Source organism: Hyla sarda, chromosome 11, assembly GCF_029499605.1.
Source record: "Hyla sarda isolate aHylSar1 chromosome 11, aHylSar1.hap1, whole genome shotgun sequence".
In the NCBI taxonomy this organism is placed as follows: Eukaryota; Metazoa; Chordata; class Amphibia; order Anura; family Hylidae; genus Hyla; species Hyla sarda.
Window position 1 is genome coordinate 12,736,304 of NC_079199.1, and position 19,927 is coordinate 12,756,230.

The 19,927-nt window shown below is 46.0% G+C and overlaps 1 protein-coding gene across 1 annotated transcript in view; it reads right to left on the reverse strand.

Moving 5' to 3' along the window:
- Positions 1-19,927, reverse strand: part of WDR20 (WD repeat domain 20) — a 38,617-nt gene that overhangs the window by 17,687 nt on the left and 1,003 nt on the right. The window lies entirely within an intron of this gene.

Below are 19,927 nucleotides of genomic sequence, written 5' to 3' on the forward strand. Positions count from 1 at the left end.
AATATATTTTAATTTCCATATAGATTTAAATAAATATTAAAAATAAATATAAAATATATAATATATATATATTATATTTATTTTAATATTTATTTAAATCTATATGGAAATTAATATATTTATTTTAATATATATTTGTCAAGGTATATATTATACATTTTTTTTGTATGTGTATCTATGAAAATAGATTAAAAAAAAAACATTTGTGATTTTTTATAGATCTATATTGTACGCACTTTTTTTTTTATAGTATCCCCAATTTAAAAAGTTTTAACTGTTAACCCTTGGAACCCCTAAAATAAAGAAGCCGCCAACGCGTTATTCCCATTCAAGTTAGCAGCAGGGGACTCCCTAACTTGCAGTCCAACTTGTTTCCAAATGACAATTATCAGCCATTAAGACGGCCAAAGACTCACACAAATGATGGGAGTTGTTTATTTTTTTTTATATATTTTTTTGCTATAGCAGGAGGAGGGGTTGAGGGCATGAAGGAAAGGGGAAATGGGAGTTGTAGTTTTGCAACAGGAGGATGGACTCTACAGGGTTCTGTCCTGTTATAGGGGGTTATCCAGGATTACAAAAACATAGCTTCTTTCTTCCAAAAACAGCGCCACACCTTTCCTCAGGTTGTATGTGGGATTACAAATCTGCAATACCATATGCAAACTGAGAACAATGGTGGCTCTATTTATGGAAGGAAGCAGCACTTATTTTTTTACTCCTGGATAACCCCCCATCACCTGCATATGGTGGCAAAAGGCAGTGATCTTCAAACTGTGGACCATGAGATCTTGCAAAACTACAACTCCCAGCATTCCCGGACAGCCAACGGCTGTCCGGGCATGCTGGGAGTTGTAGTTTTGCAACAGCTGGAGGTCCACAGTTTTGAAACCACTGCCTTCTAGCATTCTATTCGGCAGAGAGTGCTGCGCTGCCGAATATATTTCTAGGTTATTTAAATGGCATCACTATGTCGCACACTCATACGAGGGAACCGCAGCGCATCCTGACGGGCAGAGTCTGAGATATTTCCGTCCGCAGCCCCTTCATTGGAGGAGGCGATCAACCGAGAACAAAAGCTGGAAGGGAAGATATGTTCTTAATTCCAAATTCATTTCATGTAAATGACTCCTTGCGGTAATCTGCCACTAATGCTCCCAGGTCCCTAAACCTCCACGTTGTTAATGCCTTCTGCAAATCTGCAGAACAGGAAAGAGATGAAAATCCGTGGCTGGTGGACGCTAATCGGATTTCACATCACTGGGGGAGTCGGTGGGGCGCCAACTGTCAGCATTTCTGCTCCGTCAGAGCTGCCAGCAAAGTCAGATACGCTGGCGGAATCAGCGGCATCCGAGGAAAGGGCCCCTGCCGCCCCATGACTGGGACACGTGCTGAAATATCAGTATTTCCCAGGGAGGGGGACATAAGCTACAACTGCTAATACGTCTATATAGGAGTCACAGAAGTGAGAAATGCTTCATAATTCTGCAGGTCATCGGTTTTAGATTGCTATGAAAAAGACAGAAGAAGCTCTACCTGTGAAAACATTATTTACCAGGGAGAGCAGGGGAGGCAGTACTATCTGAGTCGACATTATTTATGGGGAGAATAGGGAGGCAGAACTATCAGAGTCTATATAATTTGCAGGGAGGCAGTAGTATCTGAGTCTGTATCATTTACAAGGAGAGCAGTAGTATCTGAGCCGACATCATTTACAGGTAGAGCAGTACTATCTGGGCCTACATAATTTACAAGGAGAGCAGTAGTATCTGAGCCTACATCATTTACGGGGAGAGCAGTAGTATCTGAGCCTACATCATTTACAAGGAGAGCAGTAGTATCTGAGCCTACATCATTTACGGGGAGAGCAGTAGTATCTGAGCCTACATCATTTATGGGGAGAGCAGTAGTATCTGAGCCTACATCATTTACAAGGAAAGCAGTAGTATCTGAGCGTATATAATTTACAAGGAGAGCAGTAGTATCTGAGCCCACATCATTTACAGGGAGAGCAGTAGTATCTGAGCCTACATCATTTACAAGGAGAGCAGTAGTATCTGAGCCTACATCATTTACAAGGAGAGCAGTAGTATCTGAGCCTACATCATTTACAAGGAGTCGGAGAGCATGGGAGGCAGTAGTACCTGAGCCTGCATCAATTACATGAAGAGCAGTAGTATCTGAGCCTATATCATTTACAAGTGAGAGCAGGGAAGGCAGTACTATCTGCGTTTACATCATTTACAGGGAGAGCAGTAGTATCTGAGCCTATATGATTTACAAGGAAAGCCGTAGTATCTGAGCCTACATCATTTGCAAGGAGAGCAGAGGAGGCAGTAGTATCTGTACTATAGGCAATAGTATCTGAAGCTTTATCATAAAGAAAGTAGGAGAAGTAGTAGTGTCTGAGCCTATGTCCATTACAGGTAGAGCAGAGGAGGCAGTAGTATCTGTACCTGTAGTATAGGCAATAGTATCTGAAGCTTTATCATAAAGAAAGTAGGAGAAGTAGTAGTATCTGAGTCTATGTCCATTACAGGTAGAGCAGAGGAGGCAGTAGTATCTGTACCAATGTCCGTTACAGAGAGAGCAGAGGGGGCATTAGTATCTGAGCCCATATCACAGTGAGAGCAGGGGAGGTAGTAGTATCTGAGCCTATGTCCGTAACAGGAAGAACAGGGGAGGCTGTAGTATCAAAGCCCATGCCATTTACAGCGAGAGCAGGGGAGGCAGTAGCACTTTGTGCATGCATCAATTACAGGAAGAGACAGGGAGGCAGCACTATCTGTGCCCACATCAGTTAGCAGGTAACAAGCAGTGCTGCACCTCCTAGCAAAATGATCCCCGCAAATGAGAAGTTGGACCTTTTTTTTTTTTTTTTTTACATGGGTTGTTGCTATGCACTGGACGGGGGTTCTCTGTGATTTGGGGGGGTGTAACTGGATTATTAACTGCTTGTGTCCAGAAGTCAACAGCAGCCCCCCCCCCCCTCAACCAGTGTGCATCCAGCTGTTGCAAAACAACAACTCCCAGCATGCCCGGACAGCCAACGGCTGTCCGAGCATGCTGGGAGTTGTAGTTTTGCAACAGCTGCGAGGTCTCAGTCAGGAGCCGATACGAGTCTCTTGTAGGAGTCGGAGCCATAACCGACACCGGCGGCCGCCTGAACCGTACTCGCTGACTCAAGCGACGCCGTTGGACATCTCATTCTCCACTAGAAGCTGCAAAGTCATAAGATATCTAATACAGCAGACTGCAAAAGAGACTGCCAATATAGAGAACTGAAGAAAACGGCAGCAAAGGGGGTGCCCCCGAATACGGGGGAGGGGGTTACAGGGAGCGACGAAACGTAAAACCCCGCTCATGTTTTATTCCTAAATGTATAAAATGCTGACAAAGTGAACCACTGAGAGGTGACTGATGACACCGGCGGCATCAGCTTTCAACACACAAAGGGGGATTAACCTTTTAATACGGCGACAAGAGGCAGCGGCCTCTACTTTCCTGAACTCGTCACATGGGCCAGGGGCCCACCTGCTGTTATGTAACCGGCTAGAAAAAGGACAAATGTCTTCTATAATCCGTGCGCTCTACCACAACTCCCAGCAGGTCTTGATCGCTGCAGGAAAATAAAAAAAATAAAAACTGAATCTGTGGGTGACAATCGGCAATGTCCTTTTAATTGAAAGGTGAGCTATCGATGTCCATGATGGTGGCCGGCTGCAGGGTGAACTTATGGTTAATGATTCATCAGAAGAAACATTAAAATGGGGTACTCCGGTGAAAAACAAACAATGGTGCCAGAACGTTAAACAGATTTGTAAATTACTTCCATTTAAAAATCTTAACCCCTCCAGTACTTATCAGCTGCTGTATGCTTCAGAGAAAGTTGTGCATTTCTTTTCTGTCTGACCACAGTGCTCTCTGCTGACACCGCTGTCTGTTTAAAGGAACTGTCAAGAGCAGCAGCAAATCCCCAGAGCAAACCTATCCTGCTCTGGACAGTTCCTGACACGGACAGAGGTGTCAGCAGAGAGCACTGTGGTCAGACTGAAATTAAATTTAAAAAGAAAAGAACTTCTTGTGGAGCATACAGCAGCTGATAAGCATTGGAAGGATTAAGAAATCTGTTTAACTTTGACACAGTTGATTTAAACAAAAATAAATAAATAAAAAAAAGGGGGTACCCCGCTGCTCAGCGTTTGGAACAAACTGTTCCGAACGTTGGAGCCGGGAGCTCGTGACGTAATAGCCCCCAAGGGGCATCACTTCAACACTGATATTTTTGGGGTACAACGTAGGCATGATCAGGCAACAGGACGTACAATTTAACATGCAGCCTTAACCAAAGGCTGTGACCATTTGTGTGACCCCAGTTATACCCACCAGCATACATGCAATATTACTTCCACACTATTCCCCCCTCTGCGGGCCCCGTCTGCATTACATGCGACTAAGTGAGAGACGACGGCACAAAAACACAAAACCGATTCCTATCCTCGATCAGGTGCGGCACAATGGATGCCCAGGCTGATGCCAAAACATGATGGATTGTTTTATGACAACAGAGACCAAGAGAGACACGTGAGATGGCGCAAACAGCGGGAAATTAAAGAAGGCCTCCTAGAATTATTTCTTGGCTTCTATAATGCAGCATAGGCTGTAATTCGAGAATAAAGTGGAGGTTCTTGTGATAAACATGGGGTTTTCAGCCATACTGATTCCTATTTAAGAACTAAAATGATTTCCTAACGCTGCCTACATTTCCCATGAATCATTTGGCTTTGTTGAGAGTGAAGGGGGTAGAGTCTCATCACTGCACCTGGTCATCTAATTTGGCTGCTGGAGGTCACCCAGGTAAATTAATTAGACTCGTAAGAGGGTTGGTGTCTATTCACAAAATGTGCAGTTTTGATGCGTTTTCTTATTAAAGATGCATTTTTTTTTTTTTTTTTTAAAGAAATATGTCCAAAAGTGATTTGTAGTCTTTAGGCTGTGTTTACACGTTATATTTTTGCAGCATTTTTCACAAATTTTGCAGCTAAACAAAAACCGCAATGTGTAAAACACAGTCTCACAGAAGATGTATAACTTCTATATATATCCTGATCCAATAGAGCTAGCAGCAGTATACAGATAGAGCTGGGGGGGGGGGGGGTCTGGAGACCGCATGATTGATTCTGTAGTTTACAGGATTGGTCACTTCTGACATATTAAACACTGATATTCTGTGGGTCAGGTTGGAGATCACATGACCCAGTTACACTTATGAACCACATGGATGCAGTTGTGCGGGAATAAAGAAATGACAGAGTAGGACTAGTGATTGCGAGCATTTACACGTTATATTTTTGCAGCATTTTTCACAAATTTTGCAGCTAAACAAAAACCGCAATGTGTAAAACACAGTCTCACAGAAGATGTATAACTTCTATATATATCCTGATCCAATAGAGCTAGCAGCAGTATACAGATAGAGCTGGGGGGGGGGGGGGTCTGGAGACCGCATGATTGATTCTGTAGTTTACAGGATTGGTCACTTCTGACATATTAAACACTGATATTCTGTGGGTCAGGTTGGAGATCACATGACCCAGTTACACTTATGAACCACATGGATGCAGTTGTGCGGGAATAAAGAAATGACAGAGTAGGACTAGTGATTGCGAGCATGCATGGTATGATTGCTTCTTTATCAGCACTGCTGAGAACCACAGGAATAATGCCCGATGGCGCGATCATTAGGAGACTCCAGCTTGGGGTGTAGGACATCTTTGTGTCAGTATCAATAGCCTCAAGGTTGCATGGTGGGCAGTGACTGATGCCTGGGGATTAAAGGGTTATTTCCATCTGATGACGGATGTGCTATCACTTTATAATCCGTGGCGGTATAATATCTAAGCTTGAGAATAAAAAGGGCCACAGCTCTTAATCAGTTCTGTGGCCCCTTTCATCCGATCATCCATTTTTCTGACCGCACTGCTGCGGATGTTGTGATCTGTATTGATCACAGCATCTGAGGGGTTAATGGCAGACATAAGCGCGATCGCTCATGTCCGCCATTAACAGCAGGTCCCTGGCTGCTGATCGCAGCCGGGACCTGCTGTGCATGACAGTGCCCCCCCCCCCCGATGTCATCTACAGGACGTAAATGTACGTCCTGGTCAGTTAAAGGAGTACTCCGCTGCCCTGCTTCCGGAGCTCTGCTACACAGCATCCGGAAGTTTATTGCTCCGAACGCTGTGTGCGGGCTTCCATGTTCAGGGCCGTCCCTGGTGACGTCACGCCCGCCCCCTCAACGAAAGTCTATGGGAAAGGGTGCCGTCGTGCTCCCACCTTCCCATAGACTTTCGTTGAGGGGGCGGGCGTGACGTCACCAGGGACGGCCCTGAACATGGAAGCCCGCTAACCGCGTTCGGAGCAATAAACTTCCGGATGCTGTGGAGCAGAGCTCCGGAAGCAGGGCAGCGGAGTACCCCTTTAAGTACCACCGCACCAGGATGTACATTTACGTCCTGCGTCGTTAAGGGGTATTCCAGTAAAAAACATTTTTTTCGTATGAACAGGCTCCAGAAACAGATTTGTAAATTACTTCTATTAAAAAAATCTTAATCCTTCCAGTACTTATCAGCTGCTGAAGTTGAGTTGTTCTTTTCTGTCTGACCACAGTGCTCTCTGCTGACACCTGTCTGTCTCAGGAACTGTCCAGAGCAGTAGAGGTTTGCTATGGGGATTTGCTCCTACTCTTCACAGTTCCTGAGACAGACAGAGGTGTCAGCAGAGAGCACTGTGGTCAGACAGAAAAGAACTACACAACTTCAGCAGCTGATAAGTACTGGAAGGATTAAAAATGTTTAATAGAAGTTATTTACAAATCTACTTAACTTTCTGGAGCCAGTTGATAGGGGAAAAAAATAAATAAAAAATAGTTCTTCCTTGGAATACCCCTTTAAGTCTTGGGGCCGTGTTCACACATTGAATTTCTACTGCATTTTTAACACGTTTCGGGAGCAGTTTTCCAAAAGTTCTTGCAAGAAAGCAAGTTTTTTTTTTCTGATCATATACAACCCATCAAAAGTGATAAGTGTCCTTCAATAAAGCTAAGCTGCAATACCAGACACGACCTACGGACAGATGTAGGCGCTGTTTCTTCGAGTAAAGTATCCATTATTTTACAATATATTCCGTCTTCCCTTTGAAGGACTCGGCGGTGCCACTGTGCAGCTCCAGCATTCAGCCGCCTTTGTGTTTCCTTCAGGGTCTGATACAATCTGCCTCTATTTTTATTTACCGTCCCGCCGCGTCTTTCCTGCTACGAGAACTGAAAAAAAGTATTTTTTTTTTCTTTCCGTCTCCTTTCTTCCGAGTCACTGGGATATTTTCAGCAGATCATTAACCGCGCTGTCAGTGACCGGTTTCACCTCAGCGAGGAGCAGGATTCAGCCGCTTCCTTAAAGCTAAGCGAACGTATAAAAAAAAAAATAATAATAATCGTGCCGGCTTAACAACTAACTCTATGGAGATCACCAGGCTGGGAGAGAGAGAGAGTGTTGGCACGGCGAGTACCAGCCGCCCTGTATAACCCTGAGAACACATCTAGAATGAACAACTAGAGCGCCTGGCACCCGTCCCGCTCAGCGTACAAAAACAGGAAGCGGCGATAACTAGATGGGCGACCATTAGACGACCCATAATTTACGGTAAACTGCTGCTGATCAACTATACCAATGGTCTCCACACTGTGGACCTCCAGCTGTTGCAAAACTACAACTTCCAGCATGCCCGGACAGCCAACGGCTGTCCGGGCATGCTGGGAGTTGTAGTTTTGCAACAGCTGGAGGTTCACAGCTCTATATTAAAGCCTTTTGAATGGCCCCCTTTCACCTATATTTTATACTGCTGCAATGGTGGCATACTGAGGACACTTTATATAGACTCCCTGACCTTGAAAAAGTACAAGTCAATTTTCTAAAACCAAGTCCAGCAGAGTGGGAGACACTCCTTCCCCTGACTCTCTGCAAGGCTAACAGCAATCCTAAGCAGGGTTCCCGCTTCAATTCAATAAAAAAAAAAATAAAAAAAAATGTATAATATAATATAATATAATATATATATATATATATATATATATATATATATATATATATATATATATATATATATATATATAATATACTTGTAATATTTTTTGGATTATTTTTAATATTTATTTGTATATTTTTTAATTTTTAATATTTTTATTTGTTATTTTTAATATTTTTATTTTTAATATTATTGCCGTATTTAAAACCTGCAAGTCTCCAGCTGTTGCAAAACTACTATTCCCAGCATGCCCAGATAGCCCAGCTGGAGAGCCGCAGGTTGCATTGGGAGTTGTAGTTTTGCAACAGCTGGAAATCCATCGTTGGATTGTGAATATGATGAGAGCTGTAGTTTTTCCAACAGGTTGGAGGGGGGGGGGGGGGGTAGAATGCTCTATAAGTCCACATGCACCAATATCATTCACTGTATAACGAAAAGTTCTGCTACTTTCTGACAGTTTGTTTCAATTCCTTACTTTCAAAATCTCTGCTTGCAGTCAGCGAATGGGGAAAACGGCTTGCTTCTGAAAATTCTCTCCAGCAGAAAGTCAATTCCAATGCAGCAAGGCCTCGTCAGAGCTGGGGAATAAACCCTAAAAGGGATAGTCCGGTGGAAATTTTTTACTTTTTTATTTTTAAATTAACTGGTGCCAGAAAGTTAGGCTGCATTCACACCACGTTTTTGCCTGCGGTAGGGAAACCGCATACGGCCGAAAACGAAGCCGACAGGAGGCTGCGGTTCACTCCGGTCGGCTCATAGACATACATTAAATACGGTTCCCGAATACGGCTGAGTGCGGGCGCCGTGATTAAGCCCCGCCCCCCAGCCGTATTTAACAAAACGTGGTGTGAACCCAGCCTAAACTGTATCAAAACGTGTGTACAAATTTTAACCCGTATACAGTTAAAAACCGTATACGGTTTGAAAACTGACATCCGGTTGTATCCGTTTTTTAAGAAAAAAATTTATACGTTTTTAACTTTTCACTCTACTTTGAATAGTTTTACTTGTTTGATTGAAATTCCAAGAAAAAAAACTGTGCAAAGTCAAAAGCCGGATGGAACTGTACGCACATACAGTTCTGTACGGTTCCCATTGACTCCCATGTTAAAAAAAATTTAATAAATGTATACGGTTTAATACAGTTTTTCAACCGAACCTAAATCCGTGGTAGACTATGGTTTTGGGTACAGGAAAAAAACCTGACAAAACCGTACAGGATGCAAAACGGACACAACCTGATGCATCTTTTGGCATATGGTTTTCAATTGAGAGTCAATGCATTTGTTTTCCAATACGGTTTTCACATAGAAAACATATACGGGAAGTGTATTGCAAAAACGTGGTGTGAATGCAGCCTTAAACAGAATTATAAATGACTTCTATTAAAAAAATTTTACCCTTCCAGTACTTTTTAGCAGCTGTATGCTACAGAGGAAATGCTTTTCTTTTTGAATTTCTTTTTGTCTTGTCCGCAGTGCTCTCTGCTGACACCTCTGTCCGTGTCAGGAACTGTCCAGAGCAGCATAGGTTTGCTATGGGAATTTTCTCCTACTCTGGACAGTTCCTGATACTGACATCAGGTGTCGGCAGAGAGCACTGTGGACAAGACAAAAAAAAAATTGAAAAAGAAAAGAATTTCCTCTGTAGCATACAGCTGCTAAAAAGTACTGAAAGGATAAAGATTTTTTTAAATAGAAGTCATTTACAAATCTGTTTAAAGGGGTACTCTGTCCCTGAGACATCTTATCCCACATTCAGCTGTCTCGCCCCCTCCCATAGCGGGGGGGGGGGGGGTGACGTCACACGGGGGCGGAGTCATGACATCACGATACTCCGACCCCGTGGTCGCCACCTGGCTGTTTGTGAGCTGGCACCGTGGCATGCAGCTCAAACAGGTGGGTGGCGAATTCAAGAGTGCGGGGGTCCCCAGCGGCAGGACCCCCGGGGTGAGACATCTTATCCCCTATACTTTGGATAGGGGATAAGATGTCTCAGGGCTGGAGTACCCCTTTAACTTTCTGGCACCAGTTGATTTAAAAATAAATAAATAAGTTTTCCACCGGAGTACCCCTTTAACAGAACTGTTGGCACAGTGTGGAACAGACGACTGTAACACATGTCACGATCACGCTTATCTGAAGGGCACCTATACTTATCTATACATTGTGCTGCTACAAGCTGAAGAACACTTACGAGATGAGACGGCCACCTTGCTTCTACCATGGCGTCCTTCCAAAAGGCAGGGAGTAGTGCGGCCATCATGTGCCCCCAAGGATATTATTATTAACATAACAGCAGCTGGAGTAATGAGATAATAGAATAAACTACAGCCGGCGGCATTAGCAAGGTTACCACCACCCAGCTTACCTAGGCTCCTGAATTCTTCACTTCTACCAACTCGTACGTCCCTATTTTACCTTCCTTCTCACATCTAGAAGGGTAAGTGAGAAACTTCTGCCTGACTGCAGTCACCATCGGGCAGTGTTCCCCAACCTGCAGCTCTCCAGCTGTTGCAAAACTACAACTCCCTGCATGCCCGGACAGCCGTTGGCTGTCCGGGCATGCTGGGAGTTGTAGTTTTAATATACCTATAGGCAACCTGAGGTAGACGACGCGCCCCCTCCATACAGCTCTATGGGAGAGGTGGGGATGCACGAACACTACATCTCCGCCTCTCCCAAAGAGATACATGTAGGGGGTGTTTTTGGCCGCTGCGTCATGCTGCGACACCATGCCTCCTGCACGGGAGGGCCGCGGCAGAGCCAGGGCCCCATACAGGAGATCACGGCGGTCCCAGCGTTCAGACCCCCTGCGATCAGACACTTATCCTGCAGATCTACTTTAAAAGGGGTACTCCACTGAAAAACATTTTTTTTTTAAATCAACTGGTGCTAGAAAGTTAAACAGATTTGTAAATTACTTCCATTTAAAAATCTTAATCCTTCCAGCACTTATCAGCTGCTGTATAAGGCAGAGGAAGTTCTTTTCTTTTAAAGTTCCTTTCTGTCTGACCACAGTGCTCTCTGCTGACACCTCTGTCCATGTCAGGAACTGTCCAGAGCAGGAGAGGTTTGCTATGGAAGAGATTTGCTCCTACTCTGGACAGAGGTGTCAGCAGAGAGCACTGTGGTCAGGCAGAAAGGAACTTCAAAAAGAAAAGAATTTCCTCTGTAGTATACAGCAGCTGATAAGTACAGGAAGGATTAATATTTTTTAAATAGAAGTAATTTACAAATCTGTTTAACTTTCTGGCACCAGTTGATTTATAAAAAAATAAATAAAAAAAAGAGTTTTCCAGCAGAGTACCCCTTTAAAGGGGTTCTCCGGTGCTTAGACATCTTATCCCCTATCCAAAGGATGGGAGTCCCGCTGCTGGGGACCCCCGTGATCTTGCACGCGGCACCCCGTTTGTAATCAGACGCCCCTCAATGCAAGTCTATGGCAGAGGTGTGACGTCACACGCAGTCGGCCCTGTGGTCGCCTGTAATCAGGCCCGCAGCGAACACGCTCCGGGGACTGATTACAAACGGGGTGCCGCGTGCAAGATCACGGGGGTCCTCAGCAGCGGGACTCCCATCCTTTGGATAGGGGATAAGATGTCTAAGCACCGGAGTACCCCTTTAATCGCAGGTGGTATGAATTACATGGGTCACCTATTCTTTAAAACAGGTGTAATGCAGTAATATAACCTGTAGTGGCCACTGCAGGAAAAACATGCACCTGTCTGCTGCTTCAAACAGATCATAGCCAATCACCGGTCATGCTGGGAGTTGTAGTTTTGCAATAGCTGGAGTCAACTTGATTTCTAATTCAACATGTGTTATAATATATATTATAAAAATCACAATTGTGGGTTGTTTTTTTGAGGCCTGGGTGCATTATAAAGATTTGAAGGGGGGTGTACAACTTCTATATATCCTGATTCTATAAAGACAGCAGCAGTATACAGATAGAGCTGAAGGGGAGGAGTTTGAGAGCTGTCAGGAGAATAAGAGGTGATGTCATCATGTAGTTCACATGAAGTCATTGACCCAGGGTCGACTACTTCCTCAGAAACATTAAAACACAGACTATCTTTGGGTCAGACTGGTGATCACATGACTAAGTTACAGTAATAAAATGCATGGATGGCATTCACAAAAGTCATCGTTCTGTTCTCGAAGTCTCCCACAATGCAACTTGGCGGACCATGTACTGTGCAGACACTGATCCAACAGCCGCCCTCCCCCTACAGTGAATTAATAAAGCATTGTTGAGGAGACAGTGTAGTGCAGAACATGGGGGTATTAGGACATAACAGGAGGTGCTCCGACCCTTCCTTTATCTTGTGGGTTTTCGCCTACACAACACACACCCATTCATTCCTGGAAAGAATTTAAAAAATAAAAAAGTGTCAAAGGGTTCGGATTCAAATTACAAGAAGTGGAGGCGAGATAGAACCTCGGACATGGAGATAAAATACAGGGCGGCCTCCTGCAGGTGAGGCCCTGAATCCTCCTCCATCTGGGTTTCTTCTGATAGAGAAGAGTTCCCCAACCAGGGTGCCTCTAGATGTTGCAAAACTACAACTCCCAGCATGCCCGGACAGCCTTTGGTCGACTACTTCCTCTGAAATATTAAACACAGACTGTCTTTGGGTCAGACTGGTGATCACATGACTAGGTTACAGTAATAAAATCCATGGATGCAGCTGTGCTGAAATAAAACATATGGCTCCGTAGGACTAGTAATGGTGAATGTGCAAAATATGGGCAAAAGAAAAAACCTGGGAGTCAGTCATACTGTGCACCTGCACCAGGTAAACGTCATGTGACAGGCCTCGCTCTATGATACGTGACTATATGTGTATAAGCCCTGGGTGGTATTTGCCGCCATTGTATCACATTATACACCAATGTTACCCAACCAGGGTGCCTCCAGCTGTTGCAAAACTACAACTCCCAGCATGCGTACTGCACATACGGTTCCATTGACTCCCATGTTAAAAAAAAAATAAAAAAAAAAACACTACGTTTCAATACGTTTTTCACCCATGCCAAAAATCGTGGTAGGCTACGGTTTTGGGTACGGGGAAAAAAAAGACAAAACCGTACAGGAGGCAAAAACGGATACAACCTGATGCATCATTCGGCATATGGACTAGGGTTCGACTGATATCGATTTTTTAGGGCCGATACCGATAATCTGTCACCTTTCAGGCCAATAGCCGATAACTTATACCGATATTCCGGTATAAGTTATCGGCTATTTCAAACCCCCCCACCCCCCGGCGGGCACTTTAAATCAATGAATTGCAGCGGCTTTTGCGGTGCCAGAGACCACCGCCGCCGCCCGCTTCTCTCTCCCTGCCTGTCCTGGGGTCCTGAGTCTAAACACCACAGTTGCCCCATCGCCTCCCCCCATCCCCGGTGTTATAATTACCTGTTCCCGGGGGTCCGCAATCCTTCTGGCTCCGTCGGCGTCCTGCACTGTCACTGTGGCACTGACTGTGACATCGCGTTGGGGACGTCACTCGTCATTGCGCAGCGCACAGCAACAGCACCAGAGCCAGAAGGATTGCGGACCCCAGGAACAGGTAATTATAACACTGGGGATGGGGGGAGGCGATGGGGGGGGGGGGGGCGGCGGCGATATGTGGGTAGAGGATTGGGGGGGGGAATGGGGAGGTGATGGGGCAGCAACATGTGGCCAGAGGATGGGGGGGGGAGGCAATGGGGCAGCGGCGGGGCATTATCGGCAAGGTATTTGCCGATAATGTCCAAAATCGTGATTATTGGCCGATAAGATCGGCCAAACCAATAATCGGTCGATCCCTAATATGGACACAACCTGATGCATCATTTGGCATATTGCTGGAGAGCCAATGCATACGGTTTTCAATACGGTTCTCAAATTGAAAACGTATACGGAACTGTATTGCAAAAACGTGGTGTGAACCCGGCCTTATAGACAGTGATGTCCACCATACAGGAAGTCCAGGGACAGTCACCTCCACACTATAGTCCACAATGTCATCTCACACTACACAGGTACCTATAACAGCAATATACAATAGAAGAAAGACAAATCCTTGGCACTGCTGTAGCCTCTAAGTACGTGTCCTGAGGAAGGGGCCTGAGGAAGCGCACTTTTGCGCAAATACAGTCCGTTGCCCTACCCCCCCACGCCACAGCACGTGTCCGCTCTCCCGTATCGCTCCGGTACCTGATGTACGCTTGAATAAAGAAAAGATGTTTTAACTGCATAATCCTGGGTGAGTGCTCCGTTCTTCTAATCTTGCACTTGGAATTGTACCTATAACAGGACAGGACTCTCACAATATGATTTGATAACAGAAATAATCCAATACTGAACCATTTCCAGGAACATAAATAATTCACTAGTATTCTACTGCCTGGGAAAACTCACCTATATTTTACTAGTATCCCAGAATTTTACACTGTGCACCGGAATTAGGAAAAAAAAAATTATTTTAAACAACTGGTGCCAGAAAGTTAAACAGATTTGTAAATTACTCCTATTAAAAAATCTTAATCCTTGCAGTACATTTTAGCGGCTGTATGCTATAGAGGAAATTCTTTCTTTTTGAATTTTTTTCTGTCTGTCCACAGTGCTCTCTGCCGACACCTCTGTCAATGTCAGGAACTTTCCAGAGCAGGAGAAAATCCCCATAGCAAACCTATGCTGCTCTGGACAGTTCCTGACACGGACAGAGATGTCAATAGAGAGCACTGTGGATAAGACAAAAAAGAAATTCAAAAAGTAAAGAATTTCCTCTGTAGCATACAGCTGCTAAAAAGTACTGGAAGGGTAACCATTTTTTTTTTATAGAAGTAATTTACAAATCTGTTTAATTTTCTGGTACCAGTTGATTAAAAATTAATAAATAAATAAATAAAAAAGTGTTTTCCACCGGAGTACCCCTTTAACCAGTCCACCCCTGAAATTTTTCAAGAAAATTAAGTATTTCTCACAGAAAAGGATTGCAGTAACATGTGTTTTGCTATACACATGTTTATTCCCTTTGTGTGTATTGGAACTAAACCAAAAAAAAAAAAAAATAAGCAAATTGGACATAATGTCACCAAACTCCAAAAATGATCTGGACAAAATTATTGGCACCCTTTCAAAATTGTGAAAAAAATAAGATTGTTTCAAGCATGTGATGCTCCTTTATACTCACCTGGGGCAAGTAACAGGTGAGGGCAATATAAAAAATCACACCTGAAAGCAGATAAAAAGGAGAGAAGTTCACTTAGTCTTTGCATTGTGTGTCTGTGTGTGCCCCACTAAGCATGGACAACAGAAAGAGGAGAAGAGAACTGTCTGAGGACTTGAGAACCAAAATTGTGGAAAAAGAGCAAAGTCCATCTCCAGAGATCTAGATTTGCCTTTGTCCACAGGGCGCAACATTATCAAGAAGTTTGCAACCCATGGCACTGTAGATAATCTCCCTGGGTGTGGACGGAAGAAAAAAATTGATGAAAGGTGTCAACGCAGGATAGTCCGGATGGTGGATAAGCAGCCCCAAACAAGTTCCAAAGATATTCAAGCTGTCCTGCAGGCTCAGGGAGCATCAGTGTCAGTGCGAACTATCAGTCAACATCCATAGTGGGGTCAAAGGAGGACCCCACTATGGAGGAGACCCAGGAGGAGCCCACTATGGAGGAGACCCAGGAGGAGCCCACTATGGAGGAGACCCAGGAGGAGCCCACTATGGAGGAGACCCAGGAGGAGCCCACTATGGAGGAGACCCAGGAGGAGCCCACTATGGAGGAGACCCAGGAGGAGCCCACTATGGAGGAGACCCAGGAGGAGCCCACTATGGAGGAGACCCAGGAGGAGCCCACTATGGAGGAGACCCAGGAGGACCCCACTATGGAGGAGACCCAGGAGGACCCCACTGCTGACACAGAGAGATAAAAAAGCAAGACTACATTTTGCCAAAATGAACTTGAGTAACCTAAATCCTTCTGGGAAAACGTCTTGTGGACAGATGAGACCAAGATAGAGCTTTTTGGTAAAGCCCATCATTCTGCAATCCTTTTCTGTGAGAAATACTTCATTTTCTAGAAATATTTCAGGGGTGCCAACATTTACGGCCATGACTGTAGGTGCCCAGTAATAGTAGCCAGTGCTTCGTTAGTATCCCAAGACATTACATCCTGTGCAGGCAGATTGGAACATTAAATTAATGTATCTATACTGTGTACGTAGATGGATTATTGGTTAATATTCTTCACAATGCAATACTGTGCAGGTACCCAAAAATATTAATAAGTCCATCCCTAGTGTCCTAGGATACTGTATAGGTGCCAAGGAGTAGTAGCAAGTACATCACTAGTAAAGCAGGATTCCATACTATACAGGTAACTAGGAGTAGTAGCAGGTACTTCACTATTGTCCAAGGATCCAATACTGTGCAGGTGCCAAAGAGTAGTAGCAGGTTATTCACTATTTTCCCGGGATCCCATACTGTGCAAGTGCATCATTAGTATCCCAGAATACTATACTGTGCAGGTGCATCACTAGTATCCCAGAATCCCATACTGTGCAGGTGCATCACTAGTGTCCCAGAATACTATACTGTGCAGGTGCATCACTAGTATCCCAGAATCCTATACTGTGCAGGTGCATCACTAGTATCCCAGAATCCTATACTGTGCAGGTGCATCACTAGTATCAGAGAATCCTATACTGTGCAGGTGCATCACTAGTATCCCAGAATCCTATACTGTGCAGGTGCATCTCTAGTGTCCCAGAATCCCATACTGCGCAGGTGCATCACTAGTATCCCAGAATCCTATACTGTGCAGGTGCATCACTAGTATCCCAGAATCCCATACTGTGCAGGTGCATCACTAGTGTCCCAGAATCCTATACCGGGCAGGTGCATCACTAGTATCCCAGAATCCTATACTGTGCAGGTGCATCACTAGTATCCCAGAATCCCATACTGTGCAGGTGCATCTCTAGTGTCCCAGAATCCCATACTGTGCAGGTGCATCACTAGTATCCCAGAATCCTATACTGTGCAGGTGCATCACTAGTATCCCAGAATCCTATACTGTGCAGGTGCATCACTAGTGTCCCAGAATCCCATACTGTGCAGGTGCATCACTAGTGTCCCAGAATCCCATACTGTGCAGGTGCATCACTAGTATCAGAGAATCCTATACTGTGCAGGTGCATCACTAGTGTCCCAGAATCCCATACTGTGCAGGTGCATCACTAGTATCCCAGAATCCTATACTGTGCAGGTGCATCACTAGTATCCCAGAATCCTATACTGTGCAGGTGCATCACTAGTATCCCAGAATCCCATACTGTGCAGGGGCATCACTAGTATCCCAGAATCCTATACTGTGCAGGTGCATTACTAGTATCCCAGAATCCTATACTGGGCAGGTGCATCACTAGTATCCCAGAATCCCATACTGTGCAGGTGCATCACTAGTATCCCAGAATCCCATACTGTGCAGGTGCATCACTAGTGTCCCAGAATCCCATACTGTGCAGGGGCATCACTAGTATCCCAGAATCCTATACTGTGCAGGTGCATCACTAGTATCCCAGAATCCCATACTGTGCAGGGGCATCACTAGTGTCCCAGAATCCCATACTGTGCAGGTGCATTACTAGTGTCCCAGAATCCTATACTGGGCAGGTGCATTACTAGTATCCCAGAATCCTATACTGGGCAGGTGCATCACTAGTATCCCAGAATCCTATACTGGGCAGGTGCATCACTAGTATCCCAGAATCCTATACTGTGCAGGTGCATCACTAGTATCCCAGAATCCTATACTGGGCAGGTGCATCACTAGTATCCCAGAATCCTATACTGTGCAGGTGCATCACTAGTATCCCAGAATCCTATACTGTGCAGGTGCATCACTAGTATCCCAGAATCCTATACTGTGCAGGTGCATCACTAGTATCCCAGAATCCCATACTGTGCAGGTGCATCACTAGTATCAGAGAATCCTATACTGTGCAGGTGCATCAATAGTATCCGAGAATCCTATACTGTGCAGGTGCATCACTAGTATCCCAGAATCCTATACTGTGCAGGTGCATCACTAGTATCCCAGAATCCTATACTGTGCAGGTGCATTACTAGTATCCCAGAATCCTATACTGGGCAGAGGACTATGAGCAGGAGTTGCAGGAACTTCACTAGTAGCCCAGTATCCGATTCTTTTTAAAGTGACAGTACAATTCTTTACTACTGTACAGGTGTCGGTAATATTTACCAGTGACCCTGCAGGTTCCATACGGCCGAGAAGACCAACAATATTGTTCCCTGTTGCTTAAATTGGCAGAAATATTAACCAGAACACCACTTTTCCTGGTAAATTGTGAGGGTGATGAGCCCAGAACTTCTATACAGAACAGGTGGGTAGTAATATTACAGTACAGTAAGTGACCTCATACAACCCGCCAGACACATGTACCATAACATGTGACCCTAAACCACACATAGGGCAACCAGAATATACTCATCGTACAATGACAAATCAGAACAAGAGACGACTCCCCACCCAATATAGGGTGATAACAGCATCGATCCCCTATGAGGTATGGAAGTAGAGGTGAAGGAGAAGGCACTCGGGGGGTAGGTTACATAGGGGGTTATAGTTTCCAAGGTTAAAAAAATAAATAAATAACACGCACACAAGGGTCCATTGAGGTTCAACCTATACCCCTATTGCGTCATCCAGAGGAAGACAGACCCCCCCCCCCCCCCTCTCACCTACCCCTGGTGAGGCTGATGTCAATTGCCCCATGATAGAGAAAGAATTCCTTCCCAACCACAATACGGCATCAGAATAAATCCCTGGATCAACCTTCTGTCCACATAAATCTATTATCTATAAACATGAAATACTGGTGGAGACAGGCGGTCAGAAGAGAGGACGGAGGGTAGTCAGAAGAGAGGGTGGGGGTAAGTCAGAAGAGAGGGTGGGGGTAAGTCAGAAGAGAGGGTGGGGGTAAGTCAGAAGAGAGGGTGGGGGTAAGTCAGAAGTGGGGGGTGGGGGTAAGTCAGAAGTGGGGGGTGGGGGTAGTCAGAAGTGGGGGGTGGGGGTAGTCAGAAGTGGGGGGTGGGGGTAGTCAGGAGAATGAGGCCAGGTAGTCATTGTGGAGGTACAGATGGGAGGGCGAGAGGCAGTCAGGAGGGGGTAGTTAGAAGGGAGGGGGGCGGTCAGGAGGGAGGGAGGGGGCGGTCCGGCGGTCAGGAGGGAGGGGGCGGGCAGGAGGGAGGGGGCGGGCAGGAGGGAGGGGGCGGGCAGGCGGGAAGGAGGGGGTAGGCCGGCGGTCAGGAGGGAGGGAGGGGGCGGAGCGGTGGTCAGGAGGGAGGGAGGGGGCGGGCCGGCGGTCAGGAGGGAGGGAGGGGGCGGGCCGGCGGTCAGGAGGGAGGGAGGGGGCGGGCCGGCGGTCAGGAGGGAGGGAGGGGGCGGGCCGGCGGTCAGGAGGGGGCAGGCGGTCAGGAGGGAGGGGGCGGGCAGGCGGTCAGGAGGGAGGGGGCGGGCGGATGGTCAGGAGGGAGGGGGCGGGCAGGCGGTCAGGAGGGAGGGGGCGGGCAGGCGGTCAGGAGGGAGGGGGCGGGCAGGCGGTCAGGAGGGAGGGGGCAGGCAGGCGGTCAGGAGGGAGGGGGCAGGCAGGCGGTCAGGAGGGAGGGGGCAGGCAGGCGGTCAGGAGGGAGGGGGCAGGCGGTCAGGAGGGAGGGGGCAGGCGGTCAGGAGGGAGGGGGCAGGCGGTCAGGAGGGAGGGGGCAGGCGGTCAGGAGGGAGGGGGCAGGCGGTCAGGAGGGAGGGGGCAGGCGGTCAGGAGGGAGGGG